Source organism: Sitophilus oryzae, unplaced genomic scaffold (genome assembly GCF_002938485.1).
Source record: "Sitophilus oryzae breed Bouriz unplaced genomic scaffold, Soryzae_2.0 scaffold_1532_pilon_pilon, whole genome shotgun sequence".
Lineage (NCBI taxonomy): Eukaryota > Metazoa > Arthropoda > Insecta > Coleoptera > Curculionidae > Sitophilus > Sitophilus oryzae.
The window spans coordinates 1,180,904-1,189,926 of record NW_022146206.1 but is presented as its reverse complement, the minus strand read 5'-3'; positions in this window follow the sequence as shown (position 1 = coordinate 1,189,926).

Genomic DNA, 9,023 nt, shown 5'->3' with positions numbered 1-9,023 from the left:
ATAAATAATTGTCAAAATAACAGTTTGATACGCTAAATTGCTTTTCAATCTGTTGTTTGGATATTTCTTTGTCATACCTAAAGTAATAAACATCTCCTGTGCTTTTTTTGTGGTTTTCAGAGAGATTTAAGAGCACTTCAGCCAATAATGCCAAAATCAAATTCAAATCTCCTGCCACTCTCTCATTTAAATTACCCGCCTTTTGTGCTACGTAGGCAATACAGATACCACCTTTACCGACTAAATCTGACATGTTTCCATTAGTTCAGTTAGGGCTCAAGGGTGCGCTACAATCGATCCTCGTTAAACGTGTTGCCTACTTTTGACTATGGAAATGACAACTCTTTTATTTTATATTTCTCTATGTTTGCAACCTCCCGATATTTGACAGCTTGCAAAAACTGGCAGAAAATATTTGCGAGGGTGCAACTACTCTTTTCCTTAAACTATGGTAATACTGTCTTCGTCAGTTTCTATTTCCAAATCAGATATATTTGATGTATCATTTGGTTGTGATTCTGAAGGATGGACCTCTACCTCTACGGGTTCTAGTGGTTCTAGAGGAGTTTCATGTTGTTGAATATCATGCTCCATATCCACTTTTTGTTTTTGTAGTAATAATGTATTGTTATGAGCTACGAACATTATTTTGCCGGCACTTTGTGCAGTTAAGCGATTCATTTTTTTACTATGGATAAAACTGTAAGTACTGAAACTCCTCTCAGTGGCTGCAGATGACGTTGGCAAAGACAGCAGAGCAACAGCTAAATATTTCAACTGAGTATTTTTACACATTACTTGCCACCAACTTAGACAGTCTATATTTTTAACTGACATCCAAACGTAGTCGAGAGCCCATAAACCCGATTTGGCGCAATAGTTACATCTGTAAAAATAGTTCCTTTATTATTGACAAACTGAGGATGTTTGTTGGTGATATCGTTGATAAATTCCATTGCGGCTATATGTTCTTTATTGTTAAGGTGCTCTCCCAGGAAACAGAGGGGTCCAAGGCCCAAGAGATTCGCGGCAAAATGCATTGGTTTAAGAGCCATACGTTTTCTATTTTGTAAGGCGGAGAAGCATTCTTTTTCTTCTTATTTAAGAATAGGCATACTTGATACACTTTCGTTAAATTTTTTGTCAATGTCTTGAATTTTGAAAGGAAATTTCTTGCAAAATTCGGATTTTTGCGAATATTTGCGATTTTGGGACCGAATATTTCGGAAATTTCTGAAATTCCCTGCAAAATTCGAATGGAAATATTCGCTACCAACATCACTAATAATGTTACGCGTTAAGCACACCCTCCAATAATTTTACAATTAAAGGAATAATGTAAATTTAACATTAAACACATATTTGTCAATTCATCATGGGGATGTCTGTAATAAATATATATTTACTAAGTCCGTGTAAATGTAAATTGAAATTTTGATCGGTATACTGTGTTATCTGTGTCTCTATGCAAGACTAATTTCATTTCTGTTTGATATCATTACCTTAATTATTCATGCACTGTATGTGTACATACCAATAATAATTAATACTGCATATTACCCCTATTAGTAATTAACTTATTCCAACAAACGTTATTGTCGTCATTATCAATCGTACCATATTAATTTTACAAATTTTATATATGTTTAAAGTTTGATTCTCACTATACCCTCCGTTTCCATTCCATATCCATTCCATATCCGTTCCGTATTTTTTATTGCATTGGCGCTATACGTAAGCTTCCATTCCGTATCAGTTCCATACTTTTTATTGTACAATTTATATCATTACCAATCATTACAAAAGTTTTATTTTAAAAATTTGTATCTTTTGAAAAAGGTAATAGATTTAATTAAGAGGTAAAAGAATAAATAAATATCAGCAAAATTTTAACAGAGCTGGTACAAATCTAAGAACTTGACAACGCTGTTTCCGATACGCTTCAGTCCGTCCGTCAAAAAATGTATGGAAGGAAAGGATATGGAACGGAAGGGAAACGGAACGGATAGTGTGCATTGTCCTATTCATTTACATGATATAATATTTTATGTAAACGGAAGGGAAACGGAAGGGAGCTGATATGGACTTCTAGTGAGAATCAACCTTAATGCGACTATCAAATCCCATCAATATAGTAAACTAGAAACTAGCTCATTTTTGAAAATCAGTTTGATTTTTTATAGTTATGTATTTTAACAATAAGTTTAAACAGACACGCACCCAAGCATACTTAAAGCCGTTGTACTTGGTTAGAATAAAGCTTCATTCGGAACCTCGCAATTAGTAGAATAAATTAGTGGTTTCCATAGGCGTGCCCACGGGAGGGGCCGGGGGGCCATGGCCCCCCTTATCAGCACAAATAATAAGTAAAAAAAGACCTCATTTCGCCTGCGGCGCTATTTTTTCCTCCCTTTCTTTTTTTTGGTTCGTAATCTTTAACTTTGGCCCCCCCTTATTAAAAAGCCTGGTCACGCCTATGGTAGTTTCAATTATTAGCGTAGAAGTTTGTTCCTCTAATTTGAATGTAAGCATTCAGAACGTTAAAATTAGTGGTAGGAATTTTCAATTAATGGAAAAACTTAACAAACTTTTGACTTTTTCGAATTATACTTCCAAATTTGCGAGGAATGTCATTTTGGCCTTTGATTATTATCCGTCAAGAGAAAATGCGGTTAGGAACCAAAAGTTTATTGTTTTATAAGCTCTTATAAGCTAAATATTAGGCTTTCTCTATGGATACAACTGATTTACTGCAACTTGTTGCTATTAGAATATTCTATTAATTTTAATTGTGTTTTTTAGACATTGTGAATGATCGTTGTATTGATCACACTATCGTCGATATCGTTGATCAATAAGCGTTTTTATCGTTGATCAAGAAGTGCGTCGCGTCGGGCATCTGTAACTCCTAGAATAAAAAAACTTGGGAATTTTGTTTAAGTGCAAACCTAAAGAATGTACGAGGATGTACTTCAAAAAAATATTTCAACTTCTATACGGTGGCTCAAAAAAGTGTGAGTGGATGGGGATGATTTTTTTTAATGGAACACCCTGTATATTATTGTATTTTGGCTTTGTTTCAGATCACTTTACATAATACTAAGATATGAGTAAATATATGCCGGTAGTTTCAGAGATATAAATAAATAAATAAAAAATATACAGGGTGGCGCACCTCATTCGCCTCGGTTGATTATACGAAAACGGAAAGATGTAGAAACAAAATATTTTATGGGTATATGTGGGGAGGTAATGTGCACAATTTAAAATTATTTTGAAATATACAGGGTGTTTCAGAACTAAGATCCATACCAAAGTTATACTTTTTCTTATGGAACACCCGGTATTTTATTTCATTTTTGGATTCTTGGGCCCAAAAAAACGTATTTATTATAAGGGTTAAATATGTTTAAAATCTTTGGTTTTTGAGATATTGAAAGATATTTAAATTTGCATGCTACAATAGAATAGATTATTAACGCCCTGTACATTACTTTTCAGAATTAGTTCTTATGCTGAGTTTAAAGGTAGAGAAATAAACTTTACAGACAAATGTTATTCCTTCCTTAAATGTATACAGGGGTATCAAAAATTGCTGGTTTATTTTAAATATTTATTTTACATAAAAACTTCGTTATTTCAAATGCAACACTATGTATTTATTTTTACTACTATATTAGTGTTTCCTATACCTATCTGGTTCAGATTTTGAATAAAAAGCGATTTTTCAATAAAATTGTAATCAAGATGGCTAGTGTTGCCATGGGAAGTTTCTAGTGACAGTTTGTAGCTATTTTCAAAATCGAAATTAGTTTATGGACTTATGGACTTAAATTTATACCAGTTTACTTTTATTTAATTTACCTACAATAGTTTAATAAATAATATTTATTAAATATGTGTTTATTATTCTATCAAGAAAAACAAAGAAGTAGTCTTTGAATTATTTTACGATGACTTGTAGATACATGGATTTTCTATAAAAGAGCTAATTATGGCAAATTCATTTTCTTCGCTTCCAACGACAGGTTTCTGCCTAATAGGGTTTTTATAAACCATACTACCAGGCGAAATAGGACAAGAACTTTTTCAAAGAAACTCTTATCAGGAAGATTCCTATTTGGATATCTTTGAGGATAAGCCCTTGAGTCCAAGAAGCTATTTTCCTCACAAAATAATATCACTAGTAACCCTGTATATTCGTTCCGCCAGCAGATACCTACTGCTTTATTTTTCTTGATAAAATAATGAATACTTACTTATTAAACTATTGTAGGTAAATTTAAGTAAACTGTTATAAATTATAAATAATAATGTCCATAAACTAATGTCGACTTTGAAAATAGTGACTAACTGTCACTAGAAAATTGTCATGGCGACACCAGCCATCTTGATTACAATTTTATTTAAAAATCCCTTTTTATTCAAAATCTGAGCTAGATAGGTATAGGAAACCCTAATATAGTCTGAAAGGGCCTTTGAATCTGCTTCGATTTATTTAAAAAAATGCAGGGTGTTACATTTGAAATAGCAAAGTTTTTATATAAAATATATCCTTAAAATAGATCAGCAACTTTTGATAGCCCTGTATAAATTTAAGGAACCAATACCATTTTTCAGTAAAGGTTATTTCTCTACCTTTAAACCCAGCATAAGAATTAATTCTGAAAATTAATGTACAGGGTGTTAATAGTCTATTCTATTGTAGCATGCATATTTAAATATCTTTAAATATCTCAAAAACTAAAGATTTTAAACATATTTAACCCTTATAATAAATGCCTTTTTTGGGCCCAAGAATCCAAAAATGAAATAAAATACCGGGTGTTCCATAAGAAAAAATATAACTTTGGTATGGATCTTAGTTCTGAAACACCCTGTATATTTCAAAATAATTTTAAATTGTGCACATTGTCTCTCCATATATACCCCTAAAATATTTTGTTTCTACATCTTTCCGTTTTCGTATAATCAACCGAGGCGAATGAGGTGCGCCACGCTGTACAAGGTTGTCCGAACTGTATTCCGGAAACTTCGGCAGCATATTCTGCAGATAAAAATAAGTTCGTATAAATGTATGTCCTAAAATGCTTAGTTTCGGAGATACAGGGTGTAGAAGTTTCATTTTTATTTCGATTATTTCCAAATAATTTCAGAAGTAACGTCAATATTTGGATGAAAATTGGTGTTCAGGAGTTTTTTGACATGAGAAATTTGATTTTGATGTTCATATGACTCCTACTTGTAGAAGGCATATTTTTTGAACTGGTTTGAAGAGTAATAACTTTTCGTCCATACCTGTATAAAACTACTGAGTGAAAAAATATACATTTCCGTGATTTTTTACGTAAAAAAGGTCTCTTCGTGAAAATCGCTACGAGTAAAGATTCTCGAGATATTAGGAATCGAAATTATCAACACCTGTCACCATTAACATAAATTAAACATGTTGACTAAATAGTTATTAGACTGAAATCATAAATTTGGAATGTTTTTGTGCCAAAAGTTCAACAGAAACTGTTTCATCAGCATTTTCGAAAGAAAATTTATGATTAATTTAAAAAAAATAAAAAGTTCCCAAATTTATTATTTCAGTCAAATAAATATCTACTTAACATGTTAATTTTTTTACAAAATAATGACATGTATTGACTAATTCCATTCTAAATATTTTGAGAACGGTTGCTCGTAGCGATTTTTTTAAGAGACATTTTTACGAAAAAATCACGAAGATGTATATTTTTTCACTTAATTTTATACAGGTACGAAAAAAAAGTTATTACTTCAAAAACAGTTAAAACACATGTAGGTGGCGCCCCCTACAAATAGGAGTCATATTGATCAAAATCAAATTTCTCATGTTAAAAAACTCCCATACACCAATTTTCACCCAAATAATGTCGCTACTTCAGAAATTATTTAGAAAAAATCGAAATAAAAATGTAACTTTTACACATTGTATCTCCGAAACTAAGCATTTTAGGACATACATACATATACGAACTTTTTTACTTATTTTTATGTGCAGAATATGCTGCCGAAGTGTCCGGAACACAGTTCGGATCACCCTGTATATTTTTCAGCCTATTCTTAAACAAATTAAATCTAACCAACTAATAGAATCATATCAATTCTCTCTGATGTAGGATAAGTTTCCATTTTCAAATTTGCAAATTTCTGAGAATCTTTATTGTTTTAACTGACACAAAATGACAACTAGTCGTTAAAGTTGGACTAATTAGACAACTATGTTATATAGTAACGTAAGACATATCACAGCCACTTAGATTTTATCAAATAAACATCTACTGACTAAATCATAAAAATGAAAATATCTAAGAAAATAACTAACCTATAACCTTAATATTCTTAATAATATTTTGAAGAGACATGATTCCTCATTGAATATCGGAATAATATACTGGGTGTTCCATTTAAAGTAAACTTGCTTTTAAATGGTACCAATGTTCAACATTAATTTTGACTCACCCTTTATAAGTTTTAACCATATACTTCTGTATAAAACTCATATTCATTTTTCTCCCAGAATCCGAAAATCAATTAATATATAGGGTGTTCCATTATAAAAAACACAACTTTGATATGTAACTTTTGGTGCTTGTCAGATATAACACCCTCCGAATTTGGCATTTATTTATATATCAGTCGAAAGCATACACTTAAATAAGAATTTTAAGCAAAAAAAATTGCGGATGAACCACAATTTATTGAAAAATAAATAAATTAAAAGTGCATTTTTAGGTTATGGTGAAGTTGTATAAGCGTGTAATTATTGTAAAATATGACGATTATAGGCATTTTTTTATTAATATAAAGGTCAGAATTAATCATTGAGAAGCATTAATAAGTCATAAATCAAAAATAGAGTTGGTGATATCTTTTGTAATATTTGCCTGATCGATTTACTTTTTCGATTCAAACTTGCCGCCGCGCCGGAGCCGTCTGTCACCGTTTGCTGTTAAGGATGTAAGCTGCGTAAGCATTGTTGCCAAAGTTATTTCTTGTTTGTATGATACCTTTGTATGATACATAATACCGTATGGTCGAAAAAAAAAGGCTTGGAAATGACGATCGATGACATTCCCCATATATAATTTTTATTGTTGTCGATCCAATAATATATAATGTGTTCTTTTTTTATAAATTGGATTAGGATCGAAAGAAATCAACAGAAGTCCTTTGTTTTAAATTTGTCGACGTTTCGCATACCCCATATAATTTTACATATAAAATGACAGCGAATGTTCATTTCATAGCCATGGCTGGCGCCGTTTTTTTTCGATCAAACGGTACGTTACATGATACAAAAAAAGAGTTGAAACCGAAAGAGTTTTGATTGCGCTGGTTTCAACCTTTTCATGAGGGTGTTAATCTTTTGTTATGTTTTTTTATTTTAATACGAATCTGATTGCTTTCACTTGATTTTACGTGCCGGTCGCCGGACGAACAAATCCTTATACAGTAGCGCTATCACGATAAGAACAGATTATAAGTTATTTTAAAATCAGGACATTGAAAGCACTTAGATTCGTATTAAAATATTAAAAAAACATCAGATTAACCCCCAAAGAAGTTGAAACCAACGCAATCAAAACTCTTTCGTGCAACTTTGTAGTTATAAATAGTCAGATCTCGTAGGCAAAATATGCGCTATGGGTAGGAGCAGTACCTCAGGCGATCGCCTTTTCTTGATTTTAAAATAATTTATAATCTGTTCTTAACGCGAGTTTTCTTCCGACCAGCACGTATTTTTTTAATGAACCTTTCAAGAAGAAATGAATGAATCTGGTAACGCCGACAAAATATGGAGGAGTTTTCGCATAGAAAGTAGCCTGTTGTATCAATAATTAGATGTTTATTTTTTCATTAAATTATGGATCATCCACACTTTTTTTTGGCTTGAAATACTTATTTCGATGTATGCTTTCGAGTGATATAAAAAAAAGTACAAAATTCGGAGGGTGTTATATCTGACAAGCACCGTAACTTTTTTTAGGGACACCCTGTAAAACTCTATATTTTTAAAAAATGCTCGAAATTAACCTACATATGCTCACAAAATTTCATTTCAATACAAACTGTCGTTTTCCTTGGAGCCTCCGCATCGTATGAGAGGTGCCAACCTGTACTTGTTCTTTCAGTAAAAATCAGAACCCTAATATTGTTCATTAAATTGCCGGTATAATAATTTTGTTTTAAAAATAATATAGACATAAACCTTATAAAATAACTAAATAATCCTTTTGCTGCATATTTATTTAGTTTTTACATAGGTTTTACTAAAAACAAACAACCTAATAATAAACATTGCAAAAGTGTGGTTACCTTTAGTCCTGCTCAGCAATCCCGATGCCATAGATACCAGCCGAGCATCCCTTGTTGACATTCAACATATGGGCACTGAACATTGACATCACCATATCTCCCCGCACCGATAACAACCTAATAATAATGAGAATCTTTATCGCTATTTGTCGCCGCACAACAAATCGATTAAATAATACACATTAGACAAACGTCAGGAAGAATTATTGCGATTTAAAGCACGCGTCCCGAAAAATAATCGAACAGACGTTACGGCAACGCCATGCTGATCATGTTGGGCCGTCTCTCGCGTTTTCCCGACGAGGACGACCATAGGACGGCGCAGAAGGCCAGAAAGAGATAGGGGAGGAACAGGATCAATGAACGACGCTACGGCTATACGTACACCCACGGGGGAGTCGTATAAATGGGGTTGCGTCAGACGAGGACGGGACGTAATTGAATGCAGCGAGGGAAATGGTTAAAATATACGGGGATTTGCATTACCCGTTAAAATGCCCTGAAAACTGAGTAAAATATTACCGGTAAGTCTAGTAGGGACTATCAAAAACCGATAATTTTGGTAGGCATTAAAAAATAATAATCAGGAATAAAAAAAATAATATATACTAGTCTAGATGCCAGCAGCCAAATTTTCTAGAACTTAGAAAATGTTTGAAGCCTTCATTTATAACTAT